The sequence below is a fragment of the Heliangelus exortis genome, chromosome 10, assembly GCF_036169615.1.
Source record: "Heliangelus exortis chromosome 10, bHelExo1.hap1, whole genome shotgun sequence".
In the NCBI taxonomy this organism is placed as follows: domain Eukaryota; kingdom Metazoa; phylum Chordata; class Aves; order Apodiformes; family Trochilidae; genus Heliangelus; species Heliangelus exortis.
This window is the reverse complement of record NC_092431.1, coordinates 19,644,687-19,657,157: the sequence shown is the minus strand read 5'-3', so window position 1 is coordinate 19,657,157 and position 12,471 is coordinate 19,644,687. Positions and strand designations below refer to the sequence as shown.

At 39.3% G+C, this 12,471-nt stretch overlaps 2 long non-coding RNA genes across 4 annotated transcripts in view; both read left to right on the top strand.

The window, feature by feature from the left end:
* The window catches only part of LOC139800248 (uncharacterized), a 35,335-nt gene extending 26,061 nt beyond the window's left edge, over positions 1-9,274 (top strand). For both annotated transcript variants that reach the window (XR_011727681.1, XR_011727680.1), the window contains 2 exons: positions 2,642-2,758; positions 9,172-9,274. This is a non-coding gene — a long non-coding RNA (uncharacterized lncRNA). The remainder of the gene's footprint in view (positions 1-2,641; positions 2,759-9,171) is intronic.
* A 2,086-nt stretch (positions 9,275-11,360) lies between these two features.
* Positions 11,361-12,471, top strand: part of LOC139800247 (uncharacterized) — a 29,003-nt gene continuing 27,892 nt past the window's right edge. For both annotated transcript variants that reach the window (XR_011727678.1, XR_011727679.1), the window contains exon 1: positions 11,361-11,439. This is a non-coding gene — a long non-coding RNA (uncharacterized lncRNA). The remainder of the gene's footprint in view (positions 11,440-12,471) is intronic.

The following is a 12,471-nucleotide window of genomic DNA, read 5'->3' as shown; positions in this document are numbered from 1 at the left end:
AAAATTTTTATTGATTTAAGAGGTCTGTTTCTTGTTTTACTTCACCGCAGAATCCTTTCAAAATCACTGAAAGCAAAGGTGTTACACTAGTATGGAATCAGTAAGATGGGAGTTAAAAGGGCCATACTTTCCACATGCACTGAATGAGAAATGAAAGAGAGGTTTATAATATCATAAACCTTGGAACTGTGTCCAGTAATTATCCCCAGTATGGCCTGCCAGGGAAATGACCACCATCTGCTGCTGCCCACCAGTGCCCTGAAAATGTAATCATGCTGCTGGTATTCACTGGAACTAGCAGGAAACTAATCCTCTCAGTTTCAGCTCCTAAGATTACATGTAATTGTATGTAAGATGAAGGCCCAGATTTTTCAGACTCGGGAGTGTGATGAGTGAAATAGATCACATTTGCCCTAAACTTGTTGCTCAGCTTCCCCCTCTGCATTCACATTTATTTCGTAGCTGCTTTTGTTTTTAAATAGCTGGAAAAATTACTGCCTGCTGAGATTTCAGTGTATTCTCTCTGATTCATGAATTTAGACAAGGGACTTTGTCAGAGCAGCTTTGAGCTAAGGGTAATCTTTGTCTTTATGAAAGTGGGAGAAGACTGCTTTTAAAAGATAGAAAAATAATTCAAGGTTCGAAGGAGTCTACAAGACTCCACACATCTCTACAAGAAACTAGACCATGGCAAGACAAAGTGAAATGAAAAGACTTACATAGGAAGAAATGGCACAGAAAAGTTGGGTTCCAGGAAAGAGGCTAAGTAGAAAGGGGGAAAGTATTTGTACAGAATAGGACTGAACCCAAATTCTAGTTTCTACCTGCTTCTGACTGTCAATGAAATATAAAAGGGTACCTTCACTGCAGTTTTTCTTAGTAAAATAAGTAGACAATAATGGAAAATAAATATTGTGCAACTTCAAAATACAGCAAAGAGGTACTGATATGTTCAAATAATATCTTCAAAAACCAGAGGAGTACAGACTTTAAGTAAAAAATGGGAAAACAAGTAAGTCAGAAAGGAGAAAACTGTGGAGGGATTTTGTTTTGTTTGCTCTCCCTCCCGTGTTTCAGATGGATTAAAGAATTATTAAAAATTAAAGTGCAAAACCACTCTCAGACAAACCAACTGAGAATGGCTTCAGCTCAACTGGGCAATATCTGGATCCCAGGGGACCCAGTGCTCCATTTGTTTTTGGCTCTGATACACAGGGTCTCCCTGAATCATTTGGGGTGGCCTGCAGCAGTAATAATGTATTAGAGCTGTGCCATTCATTGACAGAATGCAGGACAAGAGAGGCAAAAACCACTGGAGAAGCTTTATTTCAGTATGAAATGAAGCACTTTGGCTTCTGTGAATGAGAACAAGACTATGGTGGCAATAAGATACCAATAAAGAATGAAAATAGGCTCTGCCATTAGAGGGCTTTCCCAAGAGACAGCCATCTCAATATTCTGTCACTGTTTGGAGGCAAAAAAGTTGTAGGGCTCAAGCTGAACTTGATTGTATCATAGAATCATTGAATTGCTTCATTTGAAAAACACCTTTAAGACCATCAAGTGTAACTATTAACCCAGCACTGCCAAATCCACCACTAAACAAACTATGTCCCTAAGCTCTACATCTATATATCTTCTAAGTACCTCCAGGGATGGTGATTCATGAGCTTCCCCGGGCAGCCTGTGTGAATACCTGACAACCCTTTCCCTGATGAAATGTTTCTTTATCATGGACCGTGTTTGCAAAATTAGGGTTGTGAATATTTCAGAAAAATGTTGTAAAGTTTTTGTTCATTTAATTGTGAAGTACCACTAGGGATGCAGGTGCAAAATGTTACACTGTTAGACAGTAGTGTTACAAGGAAAAACAAATCCACCGGCCTTCCAGGCAGTAATGGGCACTGAATGCATAATTTCCACTCCATAACACAGAAAACTCTGCTCCACGCATAAATAGGGAGGAAAATAAGGGTTCACTCATCATACTAACAACCCAGTAGTCTGTATTAGGGACTCCCATGTGTAGGCTTAGGAGAGTGAAAGAATGGAAATTCCTGTCTCTCCCTTGCCAGCCTCCCAGGCTCAGGGGCTGTTACTCGCACTGCTGCCTTCTGCAAACCCTCCTGTGCCCTACGTGGAAATGCAGCCATGCCTAGAGAAGGAAGGGAAGGAAGGAAAGCACAGTGGTTGCCTCTAGCAGCAGGAGGCAGAGGGCACAGCAGAAGGTACTCTCATTGGTATTGGTCTGCTGAGAGAGCTGCTGCAGCTCTTAGCTGCTTTTTTCCCCCCCCCCCCCCGTCTGTCTTAACTTTCTAGTCTGTGCTTTCTTTCTAATTATAAAATAATACAGGAACATCACAGTGGTTCTGTGCAATCATCTCAAGGTTTTAGTCCCAATTCTCAACTTCCAATATTTTTATTTCAGCTTAATTTCCTTCTCTCCAGCGATATTACTCCCCAGTTACATTGAAACACAACATTCTGAATGAACTTTATGGATAATGTTTTGATGCAAATTCAGCTCAACATGTATTAGGTGATTTGTTTTAAATGCTGCAGTACATGCAAAGAGGAAGATGGACCCTAAGTGCAAAAAAGATAATCATTAACATAATTCTGCTTCTGCCTTTTCCCATAGTGAGTGAAAGATGGCACAATGCATAACTGTGAAGACAAAGGTACAATATAAAACATTTATCCTTATACCACTCAAGTGAAACTGCTGTGAGAAAGATAAGGGTCCTAACCTCACAAGGTATATAAATGATAAATGTACTATAATATTTCCTATTTCTCTGAGGTTTTTTCTCCTTTGATAATGCTGTTACCTCAAGATCTCTGCTTCAGTATTGTAGAATACTTTATATTGTTAGATAAGTTGGTGTGCTATCTTTACAAGTATGTACATTCAGCATATCAATATGCTAAATGAAAATGCTGGAATTCTCCTAGCATGAATGAACAGCATCTTCCAATGCTGTTTGATATGCTGAAGCCTAATGATATTTCTTGTTCAGAGTCTGCAACCATTCAACTTGAAAACAAATAATTAAAATAAATTATACCCTTAGTGTCTACCAACTCTGAAGGTCAACAGAAAGAGCTGCTCAGGAGGGAGGTTAACACAGGGATATCTGTTGACATTGTTAGGAAGACCTCAAAGGGATTCATGTGTTCTCCTGCCTGCAGTGATATGTGTGAGGAATCCCATGTCAGACTGTTAAGTTTAGCAAACAGGATTTCCAGTAATAGATTTTCAGAAAAATGGGGTTACCCAGGGGCATTGTGTACTTGCCAATTACTCCAACATTCAGAGAGACTTTGGCCTTTTTCTTCTCTGATCATGTATGCGTGTGTGTATATTCATATAATTGTTGGGTTTGCTTATTTTCTGTGTTTTTCTGCTTATGTGGAGTTGCACTCAGTGTGCATCTAAGATTGTAAGAGAGATTTCATGACCTTTAGCACAGCTGCCAGTTGTTCTGATGGTGGTGAGAGACTCACAGCCATTGTCATTTCACCTCACAGCTCCTTCTAGTTTTCTTCCTGTTACTTTTTTTTTTCAATGCTGAATGGAAAGTTCCCATGTTCTGGAAACTTAGGTCCTGAATATAATTAATGCTGAAGGCTCTGAGATGCAGGCCCCTCCGCCGTGCTGAATAGCTAATGACCATGAAGTTTCTACTGTGAGGAAAATAACCATTAACAACCCAAAACTCTCAGCTTGGGGCAAGGCATCCTCTTTAGTCTTTTCCATGTCTTCCAATATCTGTTTATTGGTGCTTATCGTTTCAGAGGAAGGAGCCAACTGAGGTGATGTATGAGTAGAAGCAAGGTGAGAATTTTAATAAGGAAAGCAGCATGGGCCAAGTAGCTTTCTCTGTGCTTTAATTTGCCTTGTGGTCTTGTTGTTTCCAAACACATCTGACTATAAATAGCTTTGTTTTCACCAATCTGCTGCTCTTGCAGAAGACAACAGAGGCATTAGGCAGGGCTGGGCAAGAGCAACCCACATGAGCCTCCTTGGTGCCTGAGCTGCTGGGACAGGTCTCCTGGGCACATCTAGATCACAACTCTGCTGCCCACCAACCACCTCATCAGAGGTTCTGTAGGCATGACATGTGCCCCAAAGGACTTAAGTCACCCAAAAAAAAAGCTTGACCCATGTGTATACCCTCAAAAGCAGTTTTTGACAGCTTATATGTAGATGGATTTATATGACTTATCACCAACTGAAAGGGGGAGAACTGGAGGGACCAGGACAGAAGGGTTTGCAGTGGTCTGCAAAGGAGGTCCCATTGCCCCCCACCTCAAAGGTTGTAGCAGCTGTGCCAGAGCAAGAATCCCAGCCTCTCATTACCTGAATAGCTGAACAGAAGATGATGTCCCACACAATGACTGCAATCCAGGCTAATTTGAGATCTGCACGTTAATGTGCTGTTGGCCTATAATGTTTAGATGATCTAGGCTTCTCTGTGTAAGGCTGGTAACAAGATATCTTTTTTTACTCTGTTCTTCTTTCTGATCTGATTTCTCAGGAGATCCTTCTCCATAAACAAGAAGCAGGATAATAAAAAGCCAGAGGGAAATTAAGGAAAGCTAGCACAGGAAAAAAAAAAAAACAAACAAAAAAGCCCGAAGTCCTTCAAATTCAAAAGATAAGAGAAGTTCTGGCTGACTTTTGGTGCTTTTTGAAAATCATTTACTTGCCCTAAACCAATATTCTGAAATTATATTTTTTGCATGTAAAAATGAGATGATATTGTAGATTTATTTCTCCTTAGGGAGAGCTATTGTTAGTTTGGCCTACTATCAGACATTTTTTTGCTATATGTTTCATCATTTTGGGCAAATCAGTGACCAGTATTGCATTCAGCAATTGTACCTATTTGCCTTAGACTTAAAGTAGAGTAAGAATACTTCAGTGATTCAGTTACAGAAACAGAAGTCAGAAGATTTGGGACAGATTTAAATGTTTCTGAATTAATCTTTGCTACTCACGGCTTTAAAGTAAATAATATAATTTACATCAGCTCAAGACCTGCACTTTACAACCTCTTCCCATCTGTTTCTGACTCTGACCAAAAAAAAAAAAAAAAAAAAAAAAAAATGATGAGAAGTCCATCAATTTACTTAACCCCTGTACACCAGTTTTCTCTTCTGTAAAAAAGGGTAATAACGATTACAATTACCCATGTTACTTGGATATTGATAGTGAACAATGCAATTTGAGATTTTCAGAATGAAGTGTCTGTAGGAATAAGAAACTGTATGGGAATGATATCTAGGAATATCTTAAGAGGAAATGGCATACAAAAGCACCTTCATTTTAGCAACCTGTTTTGTCCAATCTAGATGAGGACTCTGAGAATGGAAACCTTTCCCTCCTCGTTCTGGTTTCAGTGGAGCTCCACTGTGATAATAAACTTAACTAAAAATGCTGATCTCCTGATGATAGGAGAATGTGCCTAAAGCGGTTACTGCATTCATTGCCTGTGCTGTTTCTTGCCACGTACATGTCTTTGTAGATATCAAAGGTTATTTCAGTTCTGAAAATGGTGTTGCTGTTATTTTCTTGTGCTGAGCTTTTCATGCAGTGCAGCGACTGAAAGAGGTGAAAGAGCTGCCCATTTTGGAAAGAAAAAGCTGAGACCATCCACTTAATGTCACTTAGGGCCTATTACAGCAGAATGATTTGGTCATTTGGAATTTTAGATCAAAGTATAAATAGGCTAAAGCTACACTGCATCCCAGAGGTGAGGAGATGGAGACTATTTGCAGTCATAATACCAGATGTTTAGCCATTGCTATAAATTCAACAACAAAAACTGAAAATGAAAAGCAAGCTGTTAATTGGGGATATTTGGAGTCATGTCACAGGTGAATGATGATCTAAAATGCTGCTTCATAGCACAATGCAATAGTGAAATTAGCACACGGCTATTATCACTGCTTGCAACTCTGCAGGAAACTAATGGAAATAGCTTAATCTTTTCAAGCTTTTCTAAAAGGAGGAATATAAAATTTCACCTGTGTTACTGAGTTTTCCCTCCTCTCTTATTCCTTGCCAAATTCTTACTGCATGGCAGATTTTTATTATTTAATGCCTTGACTGTAGATTGAATAAATAACTGTAGGGATCAGGGACACCATCATTCACTTCTAGAGGCAGCTGTAGCAATCTACTGTGGCAATGTTTAGAAAGGAAAAGGGTGCAGTCCTAAAATTCCCTTTCTTGAACCAGTTTCAGGGAGTTCTCTTTCCAAAGCAGTAAAAGCAAAGGCATTAATTATACATTTCCATTATGACAGAGCCAACATCAGCAGTGACTAAAACATAATTTGTTTAGGTGGCAGTGCAGGCTGTTCTCTGATCAAGTTCTGTTTCCCACAGGGAGGCATCAGTCTTAAATTACACAGCAAGCAGGCAAGAGCAAGGAATCAAACAATAAAACATTTCCCTGAGGAAGAAAAGAGGAAAATTTGTCTCTCAGCATCCTATTAAATAAATAAAATCTACGTTTTTTGTCACTTAACAAAAAAATTAGCAATGGAGTTCAACTTTAATTAAAGGAAGTACGTTTTCTGTGGGGCTTCATAAGATTGTGTTTTAGATTTTCAGTGATGAGTTGCATTTAATGCAAAAGAACTTGCCCACTCTAAGTAAGGAAGGAGATGATAGAAGAATCCCTGGGCAAAAGAACTTGCCCACTGTAAGTAAGGAAGGAGATGATGGAAGAATCCCTGGGATAAGATGGAAACATGGGGCACCTTACTTGTAGAACTTTAATCCATAAAGACAGAGTAATTTGGTTTTTCTTTAGTAACATATCTATCAGCCCATTTAGTTGTACAGGAACACTAATATCTATATATTTATATACAATTAAGTTAAAGTTGGACATACTTACTGAGGAGATATATGGATGTTTTAAATTAGACTTCAGTTTATTGCTGTTGAGCATAGACCTGATTGTACTTTATCTTCAATTTCAGAGGATCTGTTATTTTGCATAAATCTGTGAACTCGCTGAATCAGAGACCCCAAAGGAATGCTTTTGTTATTTGCTTTTAATTTTTGGCTGCTATAAAGAACTGTTGGTTGTGCTTTTCTGTTTTAATTTGGCTTTTAATATCATATCCCCTGTCTGCTTCAGCCACTCTGTATTTGATGTACATAAAGCAAAAGCAAATATAAGCTGATTTCTCATTATCTCCAGCACTTTCAGGAGAAACAATATAAACTAGGATGAGCTATGTGCCATTTAACAGGTGTAGCTTCCTGTTCAACATGCCAGTGCCTCTCCACTGGATTTTTCTGGCAACTTCAGATGAATGGTCAGACAGATCCAAAACTGCACATCGTTTACCCCGTGCACAGAAAATATTTATTTAGAACTGCTATTGTGAGAAACTTGAGTCTCTCTAATACAAGCAAAACCCCCCTCCATATTCTGAAAATTATTATAGAGAATTTTCTGTGAGCTTAGCAGGTTTGATTTTATTGACATAGGTAATATTTCCTGTATTGAAAGAAGTACAAAAGGATGATTCTGACTGTAAAAAAAAAGCTCTTAGATACTAGAGAGAGTCACTGGTAAATGTTACTGTGATGGGGAATAAAGCAGCATCCTATCCTTATTGCAGGCTTGAACTAGTGTGTTTTATTTTACAACTGAAACATTTAGCCACGCTTCAGTTATAAAATTAACTACACTATATGAGTTATTTGGAACCTTAAAGTACAGTGGTCAGAGTCTATATATCTCTATACATCTCTCATTCATAAATGGCCATGTTGAATTGCTGATTCCCCAACAGGAGTGATGGAAACACAGATAGGATTCTATATAAAGCCTCAGAATTTCTAAGAAAGTGGGCTGGAAACAGGTGACCTCAATCTTTCACGTGTGTTCTCAGTTTCATTGCTCATAACTGAAATAAGGAGCAAAGGATTAATATGAAGACTGCCTGACCTGGTGGCCCAAGATTACATCACCTTGAGTCACATTTTGTGCTCATTACTGGAGTGGCAAAGGCTACAAATCCCACTGATACATTATTAGGGCATGGATTGTGGGGGAAGGGTGTCCAGGTTACATTATACATGGACACCTCCTTCTGGCTAGTCAAGAGGTAGAAACTCTGCTTAGAATACAGACTCTATACTACACCTATATGTACCTCTGGAGCATAATTAAATCATAACTGGGTTTGCCTGTCTGTATTGAAAGTGGCTTTTAATGAATGGCACATCTACAACTTTCTGCAAATATTTTCTCCTGAAATTTTAAGGACAGCTGAGACAGAAGCAGGGTGTCTGGCAGGCATGCTGTTCCTCTCTTTCACAGTGGAAGGTGACTGCAGGAGTGGGGCAGTTCTGCACTGCTGGTATTTGCCTGTCTTCAGTCAGTACAGTAAGACAACAAGAGAGATGAAACTGTGGCAAAGAAGTAAAAGATGTGACTCAGAACGAAATGTGAGAAAGATGTTCAGCCAAAAATGTGCTCCAAGGATCCAACTTTTAATAGGCAGAATTAATTTCAGTTGCTCTGGTGACACTCCTGAAATGCAGAGCTGCAGAACTGCACAGTGACAAGTGAAGTTAGAACCATGAGCTTCAGAGGGAGACTTTACAGTCATGCCTGACCCAGTCAACCCATCTGTGAAAGCTGTTTGCAAAGGCAGAAAATTAAATGAGTAGTTGGAAAAGTCTGCTGATAAGTTTTCACCTATATTGAGGGTCTAATGAATTCATAGGGAAGAAGATAAGACCACAGGAAGGGAACATCTCTTTTTTCTTGCTTTATGGTGCACCTGCTGTGATTGAGGTGGTGAGAAGCAGAAACATTTCCATCACATGGCAGTGCTCAAGGGCAGAAATTCTGACTGTTCCTGGGAAGACTCATCTTCCACCATAAATATGCCAGTTAGCTTTTCCTAGCTAATATGTACAGCTGAACTTTCCCAGATGGTCACATCTTTCACTTCTATCCTGTTAAGGTAGAAAATATAAACAATGAGTAGAGCAAGGCTGAATAATCAGTTCCTGCATTGCAGATAGCAGCAGCATTGTGTCATGGAACAATGGACATCTTGTTTTGTACATCCAGGTCACCATAGCTAATATTTTCATTTAGTGAAAAGCACTTTTTTCTGTCTTTTTCAGTGGACCAGATAATGAGACAGTTACCCTGCTTTATGCTAGTGAATTTACTTTCAAGACAGGAGAAGGTTAAATGACTGGATGAAGATTTGTAGATTTATGTGTACCCTGGTACGTATATGCAACCTCTTCTGTTGAACATGGATAATAATGTGGCAACTAAGTATGTAAATAGGACAAAAAAAGTAAGGAATGCTAACTAGATCTGAAAAATAATCCTGGGAGTTTGGTAAAAACTCCTCCTGTCTTGGTAAGGGCCAAAGATTTCAAGCCAAATGTCAACAGTGAATGAACTGTTATATAGATGTTACATAGACTGGGAAATCTTGTTCAGAAATTTACTCTTGCCTAAATAAATTGTGAAGAATATTCCAAAATCAAAGATTGAGGTGGAATTATTTCTGAACATGATTACAACTTCAATCAAAAGTTAAATGTCCCAATTCAGGACCAACCCTGCATATTTCTCATTTGGTACCATCTTGATCTCCTACATAAAGTGAGTTACTAGAAAGTTTCTGTTGAGAAACCATTCCAAACTGCGTGATGGTTAAGCCTGATGGTCTCTCTCTGATTGACTCTTGATTTGGTTGGGGTAGAAGATTGCAGTGCTCTGTGTGGCAAGAAACTGTTCAAAACAGGAATGTAGGCAGGAGCATGAGTGAAGAAACACAATTGCAGTGTTTGATGCCAGCCTGCTGGAACAGCTACAAAGTGAATTCCTGTGTCATTTGGATGGTTTTCTTTTTGTTCACTTTATTTAAAAAAAGTCAAAAAATCATCAAAACCCCCTCTTATCTCACTTTTCTGTATGCATAATTCTTCATAGGTCTTGTTACAGTTTGATAGTTTAGAGCCAGACCAAAAAGAACTAAGCAACTTGAAGAAGTATGTTCAGTTTTTTCAATGTGGGAAGCTGTGAAATTAATTGGTTTTTGAAATGTTTTCTCTGTTTTCAAGTTTTGTTTGTGAGAAGTGAATGTTCCTGGAGAGAGTTTTGCATCTTTGGTTTTGCTTTCCCTCAAAAAACAGTTATTTAATTATAATATATTATGTGACATTTTACATTCTGTTTGAAAAGCCATCTTTTATTTAACAGTGTTCTGACAATGTTTTTAAGATAATTTACCTAAAGTCACTGTCGTTTATTCACACCATTAAAATATCATGCGGGCTTCATGGATAGGGACACTAAAAAGATCTTTGAAAGTTCAAAAATGCCTTTTCTGCAACAGCAGCTGTAATAGAGTTGCACTTGGGGAACATTTTTCCTCCAATGCCTTGTCTTTATAGAGCTTTTATGACCTTAAGGAAAGATCTCAAGCTAAGCCATAGCTGTAAGATTATTTTCCTCCTCATAAATATGGCACATAAGACTGACTACCCTCATTTACTGAAATAACAGAAAACATCTTCAGTTTCTTCATGGTGCAGTTGAAAGCTGGGCAGCAGGAAGAGCTTTCCCCCTGTGTAAATGTTCTAGTTTTCATCTGTAGACATCAGGGCTTCCTGGAAGATACCAGACTGAAATGGTTTGGATGGGAAAAGTGCCATTTGGTTATTATCCAGATGTAGCAAGCCATTATCTAAATTGTTCTTTTTTTGGGGGTACAATGAATGCCGGAAGCTTAGTAATTTCCTTTCTAAGCCCACTGAAGTGGACTAAGTTTTGGACTAAATACTGTTGTGAGCAGATTGGAGACTTAGATAGAAGGAATTAAGAAGAGACATTGCTCTGGTTGTTCATCTCTGTAATGAGAGTATTTGAAATCTGTAAGTCTGCTGCTCCAGATTGGCTTCTTGTTTCCCAGGCACAGTCACTCTTATGTCCCTGTTTAACATGCTCTCCTCAGCAGGATTTCTTCTGCTTTCTAATTGCCAGCAGGGAAAAATCTACAGAGGCAAATTGAAGAAAAAGTTTCCAAACCAAAACGGCTGCAAGAATTCCAGCCTTTTGGGCGGCAAAAAGAAATGCAAAAAGCTTTTGGCATTTATTTTCTTTCCCTCTTTTGTTACAATAAGAAAAAGATCTTTTCCTGCTAATTCTGCTGGCAGTGATTTGGTGCCTGGGGAGGAATATTTGAGGAGCATCATAGTCACAGCTCCGTAAATAAGGAAGAGATCAATAGTTGAATATAAACTACAACTTCTAGATTAATGTTAAAGATTATATATTTGCTACTTCTTTTCAGCTCAGAATCACAGTATAGCTTCAGCACAATGGTGTACAGTTGATGTGGATCAGCAAGGATGTATGTTTTACAACTTCATGTAAGTGCATCTCTTTTTGCCTCCTGATCATGCTAAATAGCAGATATCTGTAATATAGAGTGATAGATCTTAAGAAGGAATTGCAGCTGGGGATGTTTGTTGACACCCAGCTGAGTATGAGCCAGCAGTGTGTCCAGGTGGCTGAGAAGGCCAACAGCATCCTGGCTTGTATCAGGAATGGTGTGGCCAGCAGGAGAAGGGCAGTGATGGTGCCCCTGTACTCAGCAGTGGTGAGGCCACACCTCAAGTTCTGTGTTCAGTTCTGGGCCCCTCTCTACAAAAAGGACATTGAGGGGCTGGAGTGAGTTCAGAGAAAGGCAACCAAGGTGGTGAAGGGTCTGGAGAAGAAGTCCTGTGAGGAGAGGCTGAGGGAATTGGTTTAGTGTGGAGAAGAGGAGGCTGAGGGGAGAGCTTACTGCTCTGTTACAGCTCCCTGAAAGGAGGTTGTAGGGAGGGGGGTGCTGCCTCTTCTCTCGAGTAAATAATGACAGGACCAGAGGAAATGGCCTGAAGTTGCACCAGGGGAGGTTTAGACCAGGTATTAGAAACAATTTCTTTACTGAGAGAGTAGTCAGGTTCTGGAACAGGCTGCCCAGGGAGGTTGTGGAGTCACCATCCCTGGAAGTGTCTAAAAACCACGTAGATGAGGCACTTCAGGACATGCTATAATGGGACGGTTAATTTATTCTTTTTTTTTTTTTTTTCTTTTTGGTGGTATGTGAATGCTGGACATGGGGATCTTCTGTGATCTGCTGGGAGAACTTCTAACAGTTTGTCCAGTTATCTGTTCTTGGCCCACTACTAGGCAATATCTGTATCTATTAACTGAAGTCATAGGTCAAATGGGTGTTGTTCTAAATGAAAAGAGTATTTGGCTGCACTGGGCTGGCAGGCTTCCTCTGGGCCACAGCATTAAAACAAAGTACTGGATTTTACAGAGAACTGTAGTTTCACAGAGATAAAGTGATGAGACAGGTAGTTTTTACAGGCTTGTCTGGGTCATCAAATTTTCTGTATTACTAATGTGTTGCT